We start from the raw sequence: 22,615 nt of genomic DNA on the forward strand, positions 1-22,615 counted from the left end.
TATTACCTTGCTTCTTTGGGCCCCCATAAAACATTTGCTCTGAACAACTTACCAGGCAGGTCTTACGTGGTCAGTTATTAGACCTGTGGCAAAAAAGCTCTTCTAGGATTCATTAATAAATCTTAGTACAATCATTCTCTTAGTAGGATTAGAATTAGAGTATCAGATTATTCCTGGGGAAGAGGGCAACTAGTCTAGATTTTTAAATAGATACTTCTGCACTTGGCATTAGTGGAAAGAATCTCAATATTAGACAAATAATGACTGAATCCAAACAGTTTACAGTTGGTTCATGTTGTACTTGATGAACTTTGGCCAATCTAAAAGTGATCATATGAAAAGCGAATTCTGTTGTTCACAAACTTTAAGAGAAAAATGAATCTTCAAATTAGCTCAAGACCTAATATACAAGAGACTGCAGTGTTGTTGTGAATATCTGTTACTGAGGAGTGGGGAGGTAGGCCGCACTTGGAAATCTTCATACACCTAAGCTTAATTAGTGTTTTCTGTCTGCCCACATCTTCGAATAGACCACTAAATCTATCATGGTGTTATCTATACTAGCATTTTCCTTCAGTTTTCTCACCATTGTACTATTATTGATACAGCATCATTGGTGGTAGCAATAGTGAGAGAACCAGTGGAGATAGTCTTCTGATGTTTTAATCCCATTTTTTCTACATCTGCTCTGAAGTGGATTAGATAAGAGTGGAAATGAACCAGTGGGAAATCTGAAGAAAAATACTATCACAAAGACCCATGAAAAAGAGCCATGCCTTCTTCTCTGGAATGAAAAGTAGAAGGGACTTAAATCCTTACAAAAGAGCAAAACTGAGCAACATGAGTTAATATATGACTTGCCATCCATTTTTTCTCATCCAGTCATGAGAAAAAATGCTTATAGGAATCGGCAAGGGGCATAATTAGAATGCAAGTAAATCCCAATTATCCAAATAGCTCAGGAGTCATTCAAAACAATATAGTGGTCAAAGTTTCAGGTAAATAAAACTGATCTCCACGTTAATTTTATAGTCCAGGGACATATCTAAATTTTGAATAACCTGAAATTTGGTTAAATGGCATGTGGATAAACAAGGTGGGCTCGTCTACATTGGCCCCTTTTCCGGAAGGGGCATGTTAATTTCAGCCATCGTAGTAGGGAAATGCGCGGGGGATTTAAATATCCCCCATGGCATTTAAATAAAAATGTCCGCCGCTTTTTTCCGGCTTTTAGAAAAGCCGGAAAAGAGCATCTACACTGGCCCCGATCCTCCGGAAAAAGCGCCCTTTTCCGGAGGGTCTTATTCCTACTTCAAAGTCTTATAAAGTAGGAATAAGACCCTCCGGAAAAGGGCGCTTTTTCCGGAGGATCGGGGCCAGTGTAGACGCTCTTTTCCGGCTTTTCTAAAAGCCGGAAAAAAGCGGCGGACATTTTTATTTAAATGCCGCGGAGGATATTTAAATCCCCCGCGCATTTCCCTACTACGATGGCTGAAATTAACATGCCCCTTCCGGAAAAGGGGCCAGTGTAGACGTAGCCCACGTGTCTGTACTACATTGCCACACAGATAGCATGTGTATGAAAATTTGCTGCAAAATGTATTACATTTTTTCCAAGCTACAGTCCAAGATAAAGCCCATCTACCTTTATCCTAGATATATGCTCAAACATCCATTGCACCATTAATATTTTGTTATTCTTGGTGTGCCTTTTTAACTTTCTACACTGGACTCTTCTTACAGTTAAATTGTCATTTACAGATGGTTTGTCCCCTATAAGTGAAGATTCCCAAGCCCTGGGAACATATTGGAACTGATGCCAGAATTACTGTGGAGAATTATATGGCCAGTGTTACATGGAAGGTCAAGACAGACCAGTGGTTTTCAAACTATTTCTTATGACCCAGTTGAAGAAAATTGTTGATGCCTGCAACCCAACACGCTTTGACTCAAGTGTGGGCCCTGGAGTGGGGCTGACGATAAGAGCTTTGGGTGTAGGAGAGAGCTCTGGCTTTGTGGGGTGGATCAGGGCAGAGACAGGAGGGGCTTACCTTGAGCAGCTCCTAGTCAGCGGTGCAATGGGGGTGCTAAGGTGAGCTTCCTGCCTCTCATGGCATCTCAGACCATGCTGTGCCCCAGAAGCAGTCAGCAGCAGGTTCCCAGCCACTGGGAGTGTGGAGCTAGTGCTCAGGGTAGGGACAGCGCACAGAGCCCTATGTGCTCCCTCACCCACCTAGGAGCTGGGCCTGCTGCTCAGTCTGTGGTGTCAGGACAGGCAGGTAGAACTTCCTCTGGTTATCTGATCCCCTTGCAGCAAGGAGACCCACTGCCCAGCATTCCATGATCTAGTGTTGGGTTGCGACTCATAGTTTGAAAACCACTGAGACAGATGTTAAGAATGGTCCCTTCTGTCCTTAATACCAGTGAGACTGTATGGATCTAAAATGGGAGTGCAATGACATATAGCGACACCGCATCATGTTAATAAGACATCTGAACTGCAACAACAAAAACCCTGATGTTGTCCTAGGAAACAAAACTGCATGTGAAATAATAATATATCAGACTATGCTCACAGCAAAAAAAAAAAAATCTATTTCATAGATTGCCAAAATGCTAGTCAGGTCTACTGCATGTGCCCTTTTTGTTAGGGACAGTGAGAAAACAAGGCAACTGTTCGCAGTAGAAATGCATATCAGCACCACTACATTTCTACTTCACTTACTCTCCCGATAGCTTCCAGATAAAGAGGAGGCTTGGCAATGTAGCCACTGGATTTTTTTTTCTTCTTGAAAGAAATTGGACAGAGGCTTGTTCAATAGAACACCCTGTGTTATGTTTCTGGAATTCACAGGAGTGTTCTAGAAATAAACAAACAGCACTGATCTAAATAGTATTATTGGATTGCAAATCACTTGTCCGCTTCATTTCAGGGCTTAAACTGCTCCTTTTTATAATCACCACACTCCTGAGCAACCACTTCCAACTTAAGTAACATGCTACAGAGAGGAGGGAAGCAAATCCAAGATGGTTCCAAAAAACTATTTTCAAATTTGATTTTTTTTCCTGTTTTTTTCTAAGAAAGAAAGATAATGAAAGGCGGTGAGAAAACATGGCAAAATTGCACAGATAGATCCACAACAGAGCATGCTGAACAGCTGCTAAACCTATAGAAGCCACCCTGTTTCCTGCATTGATTGTTTGAGGAGCTGAATTTATTGTAGCCAGGGTGATTTGGAACAGCTTAGAGGGAAACTATTGACTGAAGAACCCTTTTTGTATGAGAAGCCATTGTTCAGTAAAATTTTATGACTTCACAGCTTTTTAACAAGAGGAATTTTAACAAGGAAAGTTTCCTTCCAGGTTTCTTTATGAAGTGGGTGAGCCAAGCTCCCCATTTCTCCACAGATTAAGCTGTGCTCTAAGAAGCTTTCTCATCTTTCAGGTACTGGAAAAACAAAAGGGTTGGCATGGATTTAGTAGTTCTACAAAGGAGGAAATTGCAGGGAGAAATTCTTAGTTTGATTAACTTTCCTATTTACTTGCTGCTGATGGTGAGTGGATGTTTTCTACTTTGTCAGTAGTTGCATTATCAACAGTTTCATCTCAGTAGGTCTGGATATTGTCCAGAAATAGTGACCCTGCCTACACTTGAACTTTTACTTAAAATTTCCTACCAGATGCACTACAACGCTCGACTACTGGTCGCCACAGTGGAAATGCTAGTGTAGACGTGGCAAGACTGAGTGTCCATGTTTTCACCACCATGTAATTTAGTCTTGTTTTGAGCATGGTTGCATAATAGTGCTGTAAATGCCAGTACTTTGTATGAACTGGAGCTCCTGCTATTGCTACAGCCAGGACACAGATATGACTTAAAGCAAAAAATAAATTTTGGTCAGTGGAATTCTTTCCATGGAGTTAAGACTTCATCTTCTTTTTCTCAGATTACATATTCTAAACGTGACTTGTCAGAACAAACTCGATGATCCATGGAATATGAAATTTCTGCAGATAGTTAGGTATGTAAAATCCACTTTAATTAGTAACCATTAAACATTAAGTTTAACTGGTTAACTAATTAAAATGGAAGCAGGAGGGTGGGGCAACCCCTGCATCGTGGGCAGGGGCTGCTCTAGCCCAGCTTTTTCCAACCCCGTGCATGGGTCCTTGCCTGGGAGTCAGCAGCCTCATACTGGGCCAGAAGTGACAGCCTGACCCCCCAGCTGCCACTTCCAGCCCCATGTGAGGCTGCTGACTCCCAACCCATGTGGGCTTGGAGACAGCAGCTCACTATGGGGCTGGAGCACCCCTTCACCCACAGCAGGCCATGGGCTGAGGGCTGCTCACAGGCAATAGTTAACTGTAACCCGGTAAGCATCACCCTTTAAGAATGATTCTTACCTGGTATCTGGTTACTTGTTCACATCCCTGTGGGCAGCCGCATTAATATAACAATAATCTTTTTGGTTTCAGGAGCTGGATGAGTCATAAACTCTGCAGAAGAAAAGGATCCAGAGTTTATAAAGCTTTTCAGGAGAGAGAGATACTGTGCAGTGTTAACTGGTTATCCCAGCGCCAGGAGCAGCCCTAGACAAGCTGCCAGCAACTGGCGCCCTAGGCAAAACACGTGATCGGTGCCCTCACCTCCAAAGCCCTCAACGGCCGTTTTTCTTGGCACCCTAGGCGACCGCCTAGATCACCTGTATTGATGGGCTGCCACTGCCCAGCACCAGAAATGCCATATGCTGAAATCAAGCCCCAGGTGCAGCTGAAAGTTTGTTTGGATGAACAAGCTTAGGTTCCATGTGAACATGTTTTGTACAACTATTTGATCAAACCGTGACTCTCCCGCTGAAAGGCAAACAGGCCAGTCACAGATCTGCAGCCTAAAGTGGCACTGAACCAATAGATTTTGGATAGGAAAGAGTCCCATCCTTCATCCTCAGCCACGGCCCCAGAGGTGCTGGCCAGCTGTACAGCAATTACCCTTCTCCCAGAGGGGAGGGCCATGTTATGGCAGTGAAGTTGCCATGGGGTGATATTATGGGAGGCAGTGCTCCATGGGGAATGCTGCACCACAACAGCTACAGCATCCTCTGCAGAGTCTGAGCAGAAGAGAGAGGACAGGATTATCTCAGGTCAGGTGGTAAGCACCGGAAACCCTAGCTAAACCTTCCTGGCCTCCTCAGAATTAGTGTGACCTGCCCCAGAGCTCATATCTGCAGGGGCAAGAGGCCTGCACTGCCCATAGGATTTGGCCTATTGTGAATGACTTTTAGAAACATAATGGTTGATACAGAAAGTGAGTGTTCTTGTTCTTTGATTTGTTTTAATTAATTTGAAAAAAAAGAGATTTTTAATATTAGCCAATCATCTGAAGCATCAGACTCTTTCAACAGGTGCAGTCAGGGTTATTTAAACATGTTAAAACAAAATATTTAGCCACAGAAGGAAATTATATTAGGACAGTGGTGCACTGGCAAATTTAGAAATATGCATACTATTTATCAGATGTGGTGTCATGTTCTGGAGGGTTTTGAGACATGACCCAGAAGAAATCATCCCATAGTCATAATCTAATTCTGGGAAACCAGAGAACTTCCCAGTTCTTGTGTGCAGTAGTTCCACAGAGCTCCAGTTGAGCTACAGGATGGCTGAATTTGTTCTACACATACAACTAATTCAGAGTAATCTCATGTCTGCAGGTGGGGGCTCTCCCTAAAGTAAGGTCTTGGGACTCTCTCCTGCTGCTGCGTACCAATCATAGGGCTGGAAAGGACCTCTCAAAGTCTTCTAGTCCAGGCCTCTGCACTCAAGACAAGACTAAGTATTATCTAGTATTATGATCAGCAGCTATATGGGTAAGACTTGCCAAACAAAGGAAAACAACAACCTGGCTTTGGGTGGTTAGCAGTTGCTCCGGGATCCAAAAATCTTCTCCTAGTTACGTAGATGCAAAGCTGGGCCAACTCATCAGTTTCACTGGAATTGATCCAGATTGAGCTGCTGTAACAGACAGTAGAATTTATTTCATCTACTCCAAAAGTCAATACATCAAAATTTATTTGAAGAATGACATCACACTAATCTCATCCTGGCATTCTACTCTAGCCAAGTCTACACAGGTTCTTTCATTGCCCTCATCACTATAGTGTCTGAGAGCATGTCTATACAACAGCTAGAAATCAAATCCTCTTGTGTTTACAGAGAAGTGAGACAGTGAGGTGAGAGTATTTTAAGACCTTCATCTCCTATCTAGAGCTGATTTTTGTTGTTGTTTTTGTTGTTGTTTCTACTGATTTTTGTTGTTGTTGAGGAATAGATCTGGGATTGTACTTGAGGAAACTATTTAAAAAACATTTGTAGCACACCTAGGAACTAGAATATCTTACATAAACATAGTTCCCTAGCATTTGGAGCATGCAAAGCTGTGAAATGCTGATGAATATACACAAATATTCTTTGAGTACTTACATGCAGTTACCCTGTACTGCTCCATCATGCAGCCACTGAAGAGTTTTGTAGGTGACACTTTTGAAACACTGGGCTCCCACAAAACCCACATTGAGCCATTATTCTGAATTAAAGAAGTGCAGAGCATAGATTCAAGAATACATGTGCTCTGGACGTAATACTGTCACAAAGTATTTGCCAAAGATTCTTTCTGTGGTAATATCCAACTCTGTTAGCTCAAAGGCTACAGCAGACTCATACACTTCTAAGTGGTCCATCCAATACTAAAGGCATTTTTAACCCAAATTACTAGTGGAAGACGTGGAGGAATTGGATTGTAAGAGGTGTGGTTGCCGTTGTTTTTAATGGAGAACTTTATGCATATGTTTGTGTTGGACCCATTCTCCTATCTGTCCTGCACCTTGACCCTACACAGTTGGCATCTCTCTTGTTTCTCCCTTACCATTCTGTCTCTTTTTCTGTCTCCTTTCTTTCCTCCTTATCTGCTTTTCCCTCTTTGTGTGCTTTCGGTTTTTATTTATTTTTCTCTTTTTCCCTGATTTTTGCTTCTGTCCGCAGGCAGCTCCGCTCTTTCCATCACTTGCCAGTAGGCTACATTCCATTTGGGCTTCCATTAGTAGCAGGAGGTTGAGTTTTGTAAGAGCAGAGATACTGGTGATTGTCTTTTCCTAGCATATCTCCAGGAGTGGTAAATAATCTTCCCTGACCACATCATTGAGGTTGCTTCATATTCAATAATTTGAATAATCAACGAATTTACTGATTAGACAGCACAGCCATTATTGGAAGCACAACCTGTAGAAGGCAAACTGTGCAAACTAGAAGGCTTTAGTCATTTTGCTTTCACTTTTAGTACTGGTGTTTACAACAGTTTTCAAATTAGTATTGGCAAAAAGGTTCTCCATCTGCATGACAAGGACAGTACTAGCAGCAGTAGTTCAGATTCTCCACTGTGTGCTTCAGAATTGTTCTGAAGAGACCATTTCTAAGGTAGTTCAGTGTCCATTGCCATTCAGTTCTTGGCCTTCATTCCCCTTAAGACTTTATCATTTTCTTGGTAAATTTGTATTGCAAAGCATTATGGAAGAATGCAGCAAATCTCTGCATTTTTCTTTCTGTATGTCATGATGATCAGTTGGGGTTTGTGGGAAAAGTTGTTAGAGGGGTCACATGACACCTTTTACTTCTGGTCATGTGTCCATCTTGCCCCAAGAGCGTTACCTCCAGAGGCCTGGCTAATGGGAGTCAGGGGGTGTGGCTAATGGGGGTCAGGGGTGTGGTTAACAGGGGCCAGGGGTGTGGCTAATGGGGTCAAAGAGTAAATTTTAAAAAAATTCTTTGATGTGAAAAAGTGGGCCATTCTCAACCCATTTCCCGGGCCTATTTTGATTGCCAGTCCGCCCCTGGCCTGTATAAAATCAAGGAGACTCCCTGCCTCACCCTAGGACTGACCTAATTAAACAGGCAAATGAAGCTGAGAAAGGAGTAAGAAGCTGTAGAGCTGGCAAGGGGTTCTGAATGCTCTTTATCACTCTTTGCTTTGGGCTGGGCCAGCCTTCAGACTTTTGTTTGGGATTTTTAAGTTGTGGGAGATCTGAACCTGGTTCCTGAGGTGAAACCTTCTGATCTGTTTGAAAGTGCCTTTCACAGGGCTTCGTTAAGGGAGATCTACTTATGTTGATTAGTGTGTTGGGTTTTTTATTGCCCTGAGCTGAGCAAGACCAGTTGTTGCCACCCATTTGGGATACAGCAGAGTGAGGTATATCTGCAGTGCCTATGAGGGGTGCATTCAGGTGGCCCATGCCTAGAATATCCTACTATGGCAATGGTGGAACAGTAAACAGCTGTTCAATATTTCTAATGCTGCAGCATCCATCCTGGCAAATGGGATGATGTGGCCTTGACAGGAAAGCAGATGTCAAAAGTGCCCTTACTAGCATACTAGCTCTTATTCTAATCCACCATAATCCTGCTGGCTATTCGGTTACTGCCAAAAGGTCACTCTTGGCCTTCACATCCAGGCTCGTAAATTAGGGGATTTGTGTCTTCACCTCATATTAGCTTACAAAATACCAGTTCTAAAATATTGTTCTCCTTAACTAACCCATTTGGGACAAGGTTTGATATCAATCAGTTTGACAGCTTTAATGCATTTTGGACTTACTCTGTGTTGAAGGCTAAGTAAATTTCCCTTTCCTACAAGAGTAAATGTACTCTGAGCCATCGTTATGCAACTGTTCATACTTGCCATAGAATTGTCCTCCTTTCCCATTTGCTGGTGACGTATCTGGGTCATGTGTGCATTATGTTTTAGACTAGTTGCTTGTCCAAAGATGAAGAAAGTTCACAGCAATAAGAGTAAAATCAAAGAAAAGGTAATGGAGGAGAAGAAAGATCTTGAACATTTTCAGAAGATCATACTACTTCACTCTCTCTGGTAATTGTATTGATGGGTCCTCTCCATTTTTTCCCCAGCATCAGAACTAGGGTTGTCAGGTGTTCGGTTTTTGCCTGGACTGTCTGTTGTTCAGGCCCCCCGTCTGGTTAAAAAAACCAGAAAATACTGGACATGTGAAATGTCGGTATTTCCTGTTTCCCTTGGACGGAAGCCCGGCAGAGACAATTTTTTTTTGCCGCATCTGGCAGGGGTGGAGGAGTGAGGAGTGCGGGGCCATTTAAAGGCGCAGCATCTTTTCTTTCTTTCTTTTATGTTTTTGGTTTTTTTTGTTTAACAACTAACAACTTTGGACTCCCACTTTTTTCCTCATCAGAATTTTTTCCTGTTTTTTTTTTTTTGTTTTTTTTTTTTTTGAGGGGAGTATCCGGTATTTTTTGTTAAACCATCTGGCAACCCTAATCAGAACTAGACAGACAATGGAAAAGGTGACATGTCTAACACTCATGGCTCAATCCTATAAATTGATGAATACTCCTATGCTGAGCTCAGCAACCACAATCCTAGCTAACGTCAGAGCATGGTGCAGGATATAACCCACAGTAGAGGAGAAGTTAGTAACAAATGCCTGTGAGAAATGGCAATTATCAGGGCTTGCCGAACCGCGGCGAGCCCCGCTCGCCAGCCACGCTGTCCTGCGATCTGCGCATGTGCAGATCGTTCTGCGCATGTACAGATCACCGGAACCCGGCTCTTCCGGGTTACAATCTACTCGCCCCGGGCGAGTAGATTGTATAATTTGTCGAGCCCTGACAATTATAACCTCCACTGCATTTCTGAATTACTATACAACATTGAACAGTCATGAATAGGATACATTATCTTGTATTGGCACCACAGTAGGGACACATTCATTTTTGTTTGAAAACTTCATGCATACCTTGGCGTTGCCACAATGGAAAACATTTGGTTAGAATAACATGAGTTGTTCTCTTTCCAGGAACAGCTAATTAAAAGCACTAAAAAACATGCATTTACTAGTAGAAATGAAACTTCAAACAAACCCACCTGTAATTCACTGACACTGTTCTTTTCAGATAAGCATCCATTGGGCTTCTAAATGGTAAACAGGGGCAGTACAAACGCTCCAGATACTGCAGCTGCAAGTCAGATTCTAATCATTTTGAATTCTGGATTTGATAAATGCTGCAGTATGTGTGGTCCAAAAGAAAGGATGTTTATACTTAATTTTTTCTTGTGCAAGCATGATACTTTAAACCAAAAAAAAAAAAAAAAAAAAATTCAAGACTACAAATTTGTTTTCTATTATGTCACAATCCTACTCCCTGTAGATCAGCAGGATTTGTCACTCATCTTTTTAAACTCTTTTGATAGCCCTGCCTTTATTTTGTCAGACTATTTTCCTTCTTTCAAAAGACTCTTTTTCCAAGTTATTCTGTAACATTCTTTCTCACCAAAGGATTTACGTAGTGCTGCTCAGGTCTTTCGCTGAAATAATTTTTGTTTTTCTTGATTTAAATCATTGCTGTGGGGTGGGGCGGGGATGAGAGGTTCAGCATGCAGGCTAACCCCAGGGAGAGAGGACAATCCCAGCTCTCTTGTGGCCAGGTGAGAAGTGCCTGTTCATTGATGCTACAGCTTGCAGTGGGCACTGCCAGGGGAAGGGTGTATGTCCCCCAACTGTGTCTGTCTGTCTACCAAAAATACATAGTAGATATTTCCATTTCTTCACCCCTGCACTCTGCTGTCCCAATGGTGTTATAGCTGTCCTGGTCCCCATCTCTGGCCTTTTGCAGCTCCCCTATGGTCATTATACAGTATAACTGTCCCTTCTAGCAGACACCTCCCTTTCCATGCTATGAAAAACAATCTCATTCTAGGCACATCCCATTGTCCTGGCACAACCAAACCCTTTCCTTGCTTTAAGTTGTGATAAGAGGAAGTTACAGGCTGAATTTGGTGGGCCTAGCTGTTACCATTTAGGACAGGGCTGGGGAACCTTTTTTGGGCTGGGGGACACTGATCCACAGAAAAATCAGCCAGGGGCCATGCACAAGTGAGAAGAAAAACAAACAGACAAACAAACAAAAACCCTCAACCACCCACTGATGTGGCTCCCAAATGAAAAGGAAAAAGACACTCCCCGCAATCCCCTTCCACATCAGTGTCTGGGGGGCCCAGCTTAGTAAATTTTGTGTGCTACAGCCTCATAGTGGGATAGTGGGGTGGGAGGTGGCTGGAGCACTAGTGTGGGCTCATCAATGCTGGGTGGACCCTGAGCCTTGGGGGTCGGATCCAGGCAAGTTGGAAGCTGCATGCAGCCCCCAGGCATGAGGTTCCCCAACCCTGTTTTAGGAGGAATTCTTGAACAAATGGACTCACAGATAGACACACAAACTCTCTCAAATAGATAGTAGATACAGGGCCAGCCCACAACATTTTGGCAGCTGAGGCGGGGAGCTCTATTGACGTCCCCATGCCTCCTCACTTGGGCCAAAACTTTGAAAGGTCTCAATTCTGCCTTCTTCCTGTTCTACTCCTCTCATGGTACTGTGCATCTAGAGCTGAAAGAATACATATGCACCAGCAGCAGATACAATTTTCTACACTGGCAACCCCAGTCCTCAGTCTGGCACCTGGGGCCTTGAGTAGATAGCATTACTAGCAATAGGTATTATATTGATTATGGTGTGCCATAACTGTGGATGGCACTGCCCAAATGAGAGTTACATGACCTCTGTAGCTAATGATCAAATGGAAGAAAACTTTCCATAAGTGATAATGTGTCCCACAAGCAGCTAAGTGAATTTATAGTTTTCTCCAGCAAGCCTTTATTTTCTGTGGGGTGGGCAGGACTTGCTTGTTTAGACATTGTAAGCTTTGTAAACCAACACTGTATTTTTAAGGAAAATGATAGGAGGAAAGGCGAATGGAGTATGAATTGCACTGTAATTGTGGCCAGGTGTGTGGAAGTATTTTATTACCTTATAGCAGCTGAAAGTCATTTATGAACACGCAAGATATGTACAGGAATAATCTTGTGTATGTTTAGTAATAAAAACCAAAAGGCATTGTAAATTACTTGACACCATCAGAAACTGCCTGAGAGTATTCACTTTTATTTCAGATACTGTATTAAGTGTGTGTGTGAATGCAGTGGTGGTGGAAGTGGGGAGTACTATGCATAGTCACCCCTTTATTCCTTGTGAATGCTGAGAGATTTACTCCCCCAACAGTACTGAGAGTGTTCTCAGAAGACGAGAGAGAGTTACACTGCCAGGGGGCTGGTCCAACTTATGCCAGAAGTTGTATTGACACCAGAATTTAAGAGAAATAAAGGTGGCATAAGTCCTCCTTTGCCATACAGGAGTGAGCCAGGCCTTCCAGAGCTAATAAGTCTGTAGTAGCCAACAGTCATTACTAGCTGATGGATGTTCAATAACCTACTGGTGCATGAAATGAGTTAGTTGTCTCAAATTAGACAGATCCGGTGCCTGGTAGGTATGTCCCTACATCACAAAATACTGTAATCATCTGTGCAGATGGTACCTGCAATACCATAGGATGCGGTGTCGTTATCTTAGGTCTTGTTTACATGAACACTTAATGCATGACCAGCTGCGGTATGAATCTGCCCTACACTAGCTTGCCATGACTTAGCTGTTCATTAGTTTGCGTTGAGCCTGTCCTCATTGCTTTGATCTTTAAGCTGTTAATGCAGGATCTACCGACAGTCCATGGTCACTTCATATGAGGTAGATTCAACCCTGGTTTTCTGCAAACTAAATGTTCATGTAGATAAGCCCTTGGTGGTGTCTGATCGACAAGGGGCAGGTTGGTGTCCACAAGTCAAGTTCTTCCCATGCTTGCTGGAGTTGGCTCTTGCAGTGGTGCAATGAATCAACTGTGATTTCCATAACAGAGCGTTACAATCCAGTGCCACAATTAGCACCCTCAGGAGAGAACAGTGTCTGAAGGGGCATGGAGGCTAAATGACTCTGTCACTAGCACAGATTGGCTCGATCCAAGTGGCTTGGTCTGTTTGTAGCGAGAGGGAAGATAGTGAGTCAGAATGTTTCGCTGACATTTGATGTGTCGTGTCTACTTGTGTCTATGCATCTCCCAGAGATGGAGTGCTAGATCACAAGAGAGTCTGTTTTGAGAGTGGGTCAAATTCATCCTGGCACACAGAGCCTGAATAAGGCCCCCTATACCACTTAAGTCTTATATTGGGGCTCTTGGGAAGTGGGGAGTCACAGGTAAAATAGTGGCACACAGGTGCCCATTGCAGAGTGAGCCTCTGTACGAGCCCACACATGCTGGTCTGGAGAATGGCCTGTCTCCATAGCCAGGGCATGGAGTATGGGATCCATGTTTATATCCATGTTTCCACACTGCAAATCTATGAAGGGTCTGTAACAAGTTCTCCTGTCTGCACTGGGCAGTAGTGGGTCTGAAGGCATGAGCTGGAACTCCACAGCATGGCCCGGGGTTGGGGAGGAGTTCTGCAGCCACTTATGCTTGATCAACATACTGGCTGCAAAGATTTAGTGCAGGTGATGTAAATGGCATCATTGTTTGATGGATCTATGATAAACTCTGGAGCATTTAGAAATCTTTGGATCAAATCTATACTTCTGAGTGCTTATCTGAACTACATCTCTAATCCTTGACTCGCTCCTTGGCTACGTCTACACTGGCATGATTTTCCGAAAATGCTTTTAACGGAAAACTTTTCCGTTAAAAGCATTTTTGGAAAAGCGCTTCTAGATTGGCAGGATGCTTTTCTGCAAAAGCACTTTTTGTGGAAAAGCGTCCGTGGCCAATCTAGACGCAGTTTTCCACAAAAAAGCCCCGAGTGCCATTTTCGCGATCGGGGCTTTTTTGCAGAAAACAGTACTGTGCTGTCTACACTGGCCCTTTTGTGCAAAAGTCTTTTGGAAAAAGACTTTTGCCCGAACGGGAGCAGCATAGTATTTCCGGAAAAGCACTGACGATCTTACATGAGATCGTCAGTGCTTTTCCGGAAATTCAAGCGGCCAGTGTAGACAGCTGGCAAGTTTTTCTGCAAAAGCAGATGATTTTGCGGAAAAACTTGCCAGTCTAGACACAGCCCTTATGTACAGTTGCCTGAAGCCTCTTTTAAAAATGCTTTTATGTGACTGCTTCATCCCAGTTAAAACATAGCCCACATTTGCCTTTATCCAAGTTAACCCTCCGGCACAGATTGATGAAATAGGCCTTCTGCAGGAGATGACATCTCAGTGGCTGAGATGGAGATAGAGAGAGCTCCTAAAAGCCTTTCTCTCACTCGTAAGGCAAGCATGTCTTGAACATGACTGGCACTGTTCATCCAGTTTTGTGGATGGGTCCGTGTTGGATGGCTAAACCATACTGAAATCACCATAGTGAGGGTGGGGAGGGAGAGGCCTATTTGGATTTCTTGAGTGGGGAGGGAAGGGCCATTTTGTGCTGGAAGTGATGGCTTTAGGAGTATGTAGAGGACCATGAAATAAGAAGAGGCCTCATTTACATCCAGAAATAGCCAAATTTCAGCACTTGGTGTACATGCACCCTTAAGTGAAGGAAAGAATGTACAAATTGAACTAATCAAGGTTTAGCCTCCTTACATCATCTTAAACCCGTTAGGTAAATTGCTGCAAACCCCTTCATGGTCTTCCCTATACACTGACTGCTGACTCAGGACTATTCCTGAGAGTAAACAAAGCCAGGAATCCCCTGTCTGCCCTGTGATAGCAGCCTAAAGAACTTGAGTCCTCACTGAACAGTTTCCCTATTGTCTCCCCTAATCCCACTGCTATTTTTATGGGGAGAGCAGAAGCCAGTAGAGGTGCCTGTTCAGCTCCCTGGTCAATTACTATCTTACTGTACTTATGGCCATCCCAGTGAAGGAGCAGACAGTGAGAAGTTGGAGAGAGGGAAGAGAGGTGAGTTGTGGGACTGATGCATTAGAGTGTAATGATTTTGATGGAAATGGAGAGAGAGGCATAAAACTTAGTATTTTTCTTTAACATACATTAGCTGCTTGTGTGTACCATGTCAGAGAATGCCTGTGTCTCCTTCCCTTCCCCAAAGTCATTGTGTAGAAGACAGGGTGTCTTCTGACCTGCTCTTAACTTGCCAGTGGGAAATATTCTGGTGAGTGGTGATGGTCAAAGAGATGAGGCTATCATACCAAAGTGAGACTGCAGATGGGTAAATCTCAGCATCAAGCAATGCTGACATCCAGTTTTGTACAGTCAGGCAATGGTTGTGCCTCCTAGTCTCTGGCCTGAAAACACTGCCTCTTCTGAATAATTGAAAGTAGTGGGGTGGGAGAGGTTCTCTTGGGACTGGTCCCAAAAGAGGATAAGAGAACAGCCCTGTTATGGAAGAGATCTTTCTCAAGAGGGGCAGGCTAACGGGCTTTGGCAGTGAATGGCTGGAGTCTGAGCACAGCTCTCTTGGTGTGTGCATGTGTAATGTATCTACTGTGTTAGAATGGAACCATTCCAGGGTAGGAACTTTTTATTTTCATTTTTATTGTAAATCCCCTAACTCAGATGCGGGCAGCATGAAAGATCAGGGGTGGCATGAAAAAAAGATACTTTTCTGGCAAAAGTTGTCATTGAAAATGTGTTCCTGACCCAAAAAATCCCTGCTAAAGTTTTCAACCAGCTTTAACAAGTAAACTGTCTGCAGGCACTTGAATTCATTATGCGTTTTGGGTTTTGTCATGCAAATGCCCTCTTATCATTACAAACTGCTTGTGCAAAGGCATGGCATCTATTTAGTATTGACTTGATTACAGCTCTCTTCTTTCTACTGTGATATCTTTCTTCCAGCAAACCACCATAAATCACTTACTGGCAATAGATTTGCTCAGACTGAAATTGTGCTGAAAACAAGCTACAGCAATGGATTCAGAGTACAATCTGTTGCTCATGTGCTTGCCATATGCATGTGTTGTAAGTCCTGCCAGGTCTACATGGTTATTCAGTATTAAAAGAATATTATTCAACTTCTACTGACATCCCCTGTGATTTCATCAGCACACTTGGTTTCTGTGATCCAGATGGGATGGGTGACATGCTTTAGTAAGGCAGGCAGCTCTGCAAATCAAGGTGTTATCATGCAGGCCACCCACACGGTACCATTCATTTGGATCTGCCAAATGGAACATGCAGCAGAATTGGCATCTACTGTGCAGCGGCAGTGGAGACATTTTGTCACTTTATTGATCTAGTTATTGATTTATGAGGTGTGTGGGCTTTTTGGAAGCAAGCTGTCTTCTAAAGCCTGTATGTGTATAATCAGCATATGACGATAGTTACAGGCTGTTCTGCGAACACTTGTATCAGAAACCAGGGGCTGCTGCCGCTTCATTGTACGGAATGGCATTAAACAGCCCTTTCAAAACTTTTGTCCCTTCTTGGTAGGCAAGGCATTCCACTTAATTTCCTATTCAGAACAGATTACATATTGGACTTGGGTGCAAGTGATGAAGAGTGATAACTTTTGAAGGCTTTTATGTGTCAATCACCAGAGTCAGAGTAACTGCCTTACCAAAAATGACAATTTTTAATTAAAATCCGTGAATGTTCCCTAATCCCAGCACTGGAATTGCAAGGAAAGGTGTATTTTAATAGTGGGAAGGGTTTAACATAAGCCACAAAAAGGCAAGAGACAGGGGAATTACTGCCCTGGAAATCTCCACTCAGCTCATGTTGTGTGACAGTATTTTCTTTCAGAGACTTTAGGGGGCTGGGTTTTTCTGAACACAGGAAATGTTGATACAGAAGCATCCCCATGATCCTAAACTTAGCCGTGTATCTTCTGGCTTTGATTTGCTGCAGATTGCCCAATGTGATAAACCATCTTGAATAGAGCTGCTTTATTTTTTATTCAAAAAATATCTTGGATGAAAAATGGCCTTTTTTCAAAGTGAAAATTTTCAAGTAATTTTTTTTTCAAATTTTTGTTTTTAATGAGACATTTTCAATATATGAAAAACTGTTGTTTTGGGGTTTATAACATGAAAATCAAAATCTGAAACACTTTTTGTAAAAATCTGGGGGAAAAGGAATAATTTAATTCCTTTTCTTGGAAGGAAGGTTGCCCTGAGCCTGGCCATGTTCTCTACAAGAGAAGCCACTCTGCTGGGATTTCAGGGATTTCCTTCTCACAAAGACAAAATTTAATACCACCTTAACTCTGGGAGTCATTAGTAATGCATCCATAATATAGGGAAAGGTGTTGCATATGAGAACACTTCAGCCTTTGACTAGACTATATCAGGGTGGCAAACATTCAGCTAAGCATTCACATGATCTGTTACTAATCCACATGTCAAGGCAGAGGCTGCCAAAACCATAGCCAGGAAAGACAGATTAAAGCAGCCCCACATACTGTAAATAATAAACAAATGTCTACAGTAGAAGGGGTAATGTACCTATTTGATCACCACCCAAGTGTATAGGTTCACATCTGCTCAAAGGCAGAGCTAGGGTGTGTGTCTGTGTGTGTGTGTGTGTGTGTGTGTGTGTGTGTGTATATATATACACACTAGCCAATTAACCCGATTTTCAGGTCTCTCTTCCATGTCGGTCTTCTCTCCTGAGCCTCCAGTCTCTCTCTCTCTCTCCTTCTCCTACTGCCTCCCCCCCGCTCCTGCCTCTCTCTCTCTGTCTCTCTCTTTCTCTTCTCCTCCCCCTCCTGCCTCTCACTCGGGGAACCGCAGAGCCGAAACGGCCATTTGGGCTCCGCACTCTCCGTGCTGCATTGGGAGCGCGGAGTCCAAACGGTTGCTTGCGCCACTTGCTCCCACGCGGCAGCCTGACTGAGCAGCACAGAAGTCAGCCAAGTGCCATGGCAGGAAGTGAAAGGGGGTGGGGCGGTGATGTTCACGGCCAGGGGGCGGGGCCTGGAGCCGCTGTCACGCCGCATGTCACCGCACCACCCCCCTTCGCCTCCCGCCGTGGCGCTCGACTGACTTCTGTGTTGCTCAGCCGGGCTGCCACGGGGGAGCAAGCAGTCATTTGGGCTCCCCTGTGGCGGCCCGGCTGAGCGGCGCAGAAGTCAGCCAAGAACCACGGCGGGAGGGGAAGGAGGGCGGGGCGGTGACATACATGGCCAGGCCCCGCCCCCTGGCCATATACGTCACCGCCCCTTCCACCTTCCCCTCTCACCGTGGCCCTTGGCTGACTTCTGCGCTACTCAGCTGGGCTGCTGCAAGCAGCCGTTTGGACCCTGCACTCCCCATGCAGCATGGACCCTCCACCCAGAGGGAACAGCCAACATTTCAGCGTTACAGACTCACAGACATTGGGCTACTATATATATGATATATATATAATGCCATTTACACCTTTGTTCTCCCTGATCTTGAAGTACTTCTGCTTGTGTGAAGAATAGTGAAAGAATAGTGCACAGAGTCAACCATAGTAGTTTGCAGATAGAAGGGAGTCTGATAGGAGATTTGCTACCAGATCAGACATAAACCAGAACTATGTGCTTCCCAACAGGTTGATTTCCTGCAGTGTTGGCCATTCCTCATTATTTTTTAATATCAGTGGTGTTTCTATCTGAGCATGCTCAGTTGGTTCATTCTGACATTTTATTGGGGTATATTAATGCTAGGATTTAATACTCTATTGTAGTGTGGAGTTGAAAAGTGCCAGAAAGTGCTGATATCTGAGTTCTGCATGGGATACAGCCTAGAATCTGAATTTCAAATCCCAATGTTTTCACTATGTCCTTATGCAAGCAAAACACTCACTAGAGTCACAATTTGACTTTATCCACTATTGGGCGCTGCATTTGATCTCTGCAAGATAAGCCAGATGAATTGTACAAAGGTTAGCAATGAAACACAGGGAAGAGTAGCTGGCAAAATCCCATTGGAATCAGATGGCAAAATCCCACTGGAATTTGTTAGCATGAGGTAATAGTGCCCTCTTCTGGTAATGTTTGGAGAAATATAAAAATATCTGGTAAAAGGTTATTTGCTTATTGAAACCTGTTTTCCCCTGGGTTTTAAAGCTAATAGGGATAAATATTAAAAACATTGAAAATATCTGCTTTTAGGAGCACTCCTAGAGTAAATTCTCAAGGACTCAATGTCTGTATGGCAAATATGTGTAGAATTGTATGGATTTATTGTGCAGATTCGATTGTTGTGACTGTGCATGCAAACTGCCATTTGTACACCACTTGCAATCACTGCATGCTAATTTAGTCATGCTGGTATTGAAAAAATGACGATTGTCTACTAACAATCATAATACTATGCAAGGCAAACCTGAAATTATATATGCCTGGAGTGTCCATTCCACTGGGCAAATGTCCAACTAATAAACCACAAATGAAACATAGTGCTAAGATTTTCAAAAATAGGAGCCTAACATACACTTTGTTTCAAACAATGATCTTACTGAACACAACATACTTACACTTAAATAGCAGTTTACATCTTCAAAGCACTATACAATGATTAACCAATTCATTCACCTGAGTAGGTAAGTATTGTCCCTATTTTACAGAGCTTAGGCTATTAGCCTAAGGCCTTACAGCTGCACTCAGTTCATAGGCTGTTGATCTTGTGCCTCCTCCTCAAGATAACACTATTGTATTCAGGTTCTCATTCTGTACCCATGGCTGTGGTCCAAATCCATTAATGCTGGGTGAACAGTACTCAAGATTAACCAGTATCAGTACTGCTTTTCCTTCAGTAGGATATCTGCAAGAGTAAACCTGAATAACTTTTTCTCTTAGACTACATCCCTCTGTTTAGACTACATCCCTCTGTCGGCAAAGGGATGTAAATGAAGCACTTCAAAAGTGCAAATGAAGCCAGGATTTAAATATCCCGTGCTTCATTTGCATAATCACATAATGGCACTCTTTCAAAAAAACACAATTTCGAAATTGAAACTGCAGTCATGAGGTTTACAGGATCTTTCGAAAAAGTGCTCCATTTTCGAAAGAACTGTGTCTAAACTGCGGTTTCAATTTCGAAATAGTGCTTTTTCATGCCGACAGAGGGATGTTGTCTAGACGTAGCCTTAGAGAAGGGAGAGTGTAAACCTACATAGGGAGATTGTGAACCCACCCTCGTAGCTGACTTGTGCAGCCTGGAAATATTAAACATACTACTATATGAATCTGATCTTCCTGAACATAAAGCTTCAGACTGGATTTGCTATGGTTTGGCATCTGAGAAATCATCCCACATTCAACTGCCTGGAAGTAAACCTTTATTTGCAGTTTAGGAGATATTGGAAGGCAGACAAGCCAGAAACATGTGTATAACTATGTCCATTGTGTTTAGAATATTCCCTAACCATGATTCTTAATTGTTAATACATTCACAGTGTTTGCTATAATATTTATTAGTTAAAAATGCTAAAGTACTGAGCACACAACACTAACCATCTAAATTTTCAGCCGTAATCCTGAATTCTCCTTATATATTTTTGTCTAGTTGTCAGAACTTCATTTACTTGAATACATCATTTTCTGCAGTTCATATCCACGTACTACTTATATTTCTGCTACACAGGTGCTACAGGGATATTATAATTAAGCACTCCTTTAGTGCCCCTTATTGGTGATTTTACCTTTAGTTATAATTACACAAGGTGGGGCCAGGGGAGGCTCTGAGTGGAAAGCAACATCAGAGTGACACCAAAGAAATCGATTACTGTGCACGACCTACTGCACAAAAGCCTTCTCTGCAACATTCAGCTGAGCTGCTTTAATTAAATTCCTAGGATGACTTATTCTACCTATCTCTAGGTCCACTCAAGGTGGCAGGAGTAATATCCACACTGGAGGGAGGGGGGAATGGTCCAATAGCCCTCACTTCCTCTCGAAAGCGAGGCATTGTTTTGTTTCTTTAACTAGTTGCCTTTTAACCACCTATACAGCTCTAAATCATAAAGCAGTTCCATTGACACTACCTTTGCCTGGCTCCCTCTTAACGAGTTATGTGGAACCATCTCAAATACACTGTTAGCATTGAGACCTACTGACTAGCCTCTGTAGCTTCTCATAAATAGAAATCAAGGGTCCCATTCTGTTAGCTGTTCTCCTCTGGAGTAGTATCTTTTTCTACAAGTAATCTCTTGGTCACTATGGGCCCAGCCACAATGCTCACTGCAATCAATGGGAGTCTTTCCATTGACTTCAGTGGGCTTTGGATCCAACTCTAGTTCCCTTCTAAATACAGGCAGCCTGGTTTGCTCTTTAGCACCTCACTTGTTCTGAGGCCTCAGAAATAATGGCCAATGGTTATTATTTATTATTAATTATTAATGGAGATTGCCTATCTCCTAGTTCTGATACTAGTTCCTGTAGCGCTTTTGGGGTCTCTCAGTAGGGCCTGCTCACTTGAATGCAAGTTATATTAGTATTGCTCTTTTTACACTGCATTTTTCAGGTACACTTTTCTTGGCTTAGAAAGTGCCCCTGCCTTTGGGGTACTACTGCAATCTACATAATCAAACAGCAATAACCATATACAGGCAGTCCCCGAGTTATGTGGATCCGACTTACGTCGGATCCGCAGTAACGAACAGGGCTTTTCTCGCCCCAGAGTACAGGAGCGGTGGGACACCCAGATGAGCCGCAGTCCCGCCGCCCGCGTTCTCCGGGGTGAGAAAAGCTGCTCCCCGTCTCCTTGGTCTGCTGGTCAGACCAGGGAGACGCGGAGCAAAGCCGCGGAGGACACCCACAGCGGGACAGCCCAGGCGCGCCGCAGCTGTCCCGCTGCGGGCGTCCTCCGAGGCTTTGCTCCCCGTCTCCCTGGTCTGACCAGCAGACCAGGAAAATGGGGAGCAAAGCCTCGGAGGCCGCCCGCAGCAGGACAGCCGCGGCGCGCCTGGACTGTCCCGCTGCGGGCGTCCTCTGTGGCTTTGCTCCGCGTCTCCCTGGTCTGCTGGGGGGGGGGCGCAGCTAGTGCCCCCTCCTCCCCAGCAGACCAGGCTTTTCTGCCCACGACGCCTGGGGTAGAGCAGCTGGGGCACTGCTGGGTTGGTCCCGCAGCGCCACTCCTCGGTGCTACTGGACCAACTGGGCAGCACCCCAGCTGCTCTGCCCCAGGCGTTCTGATTCAGCCGCTGCTGGTCAGTTTCAGCAGCGGCTGAATCAGGACGCCTGGGGCAGAGCAGCTGGGGTGCTGCTGGGTTGGTCCAGTAGCACCAAGGAGCGGCGCTACTGGAGCAACCCAGCAGCACCCCAGCTGCTCTGCCCCAGGCGTCCCCAAGTCAGCCGCTGCTGAAACTGACCAGCGGCTGACTACAGTAAGCCCGAAGCAGAGTTGCTCTGCCCCCGGCTTCCTGGAATCAGCCGCTGATCAGTTTCAGCAGCAGCTGACTTGGGGACACCTGGGGTTCTTAAGTTGAATCTGTATGTAAGTCAGAACTGGCATCCAGATTCAGCCGCGGTTGAAACTGATGAGTTTCAGCAGCGGCTGAATCTGGACGCCAGTTCCGACTTACATACAGATTCAACTTAAGAACAAACCTACAGTCCCTATCTTGTACGTAACCCGGGGACTGCCTGTAGCTTCGTAATGCCATAGCACCTTTTATACAAGAATCACAATTCTTGACACACTTAATAAAAGCCTCCAAATTAAGGGGAAGACAATGTTCTCTCTTACTGATGAAGTAGATGTAAACAGAGGAAACTCATGCCCAGCGAGGCTGAAGGAACTCTCCA

The 22,615-nt window shown here is 43.9% G+C and overlaps 1 long non-coding RNA gene across 1 annotated transcript; it reads right to left on the bottom strand.

Moving 5' to 3' along the window:
* Positions 1-4,431: 4,431 nt before the first annotated feature.
* On the bottom strand, positions 4,432-10,014 carry LOC142830052 (uncharacterized). Its single transcript, XR_012905075.1, has 3 exons — positions 9,941-10,014; positions 5,897-6,009; positions 4,432-4,497 (listed from the first exon to the last, which is right to left on the bottom strand). It is a non-coding gene; the product is annotated as an uncharacterized LOC142830052 (long non-coding RNA).
* Between the last annotated feature and the right edge of the window lie 12,601 nt (positions 10,015-22,615).

This window comes from Pelodiscus sinensis, chromosome 6 (assembly GCF_049634645.1).
Source record: "Pelodiscus sinensis isolate JC-2024 chromosome 6, ASM4963464v1, whole genome shotgun sequence".
NCBI classification, from domain to species: domain Eukaryota; kingdom Metazoa; phylum Chordata; order Testudines; family Trionychidae; genus Pelodiscus; species Pelodiscus sinensis.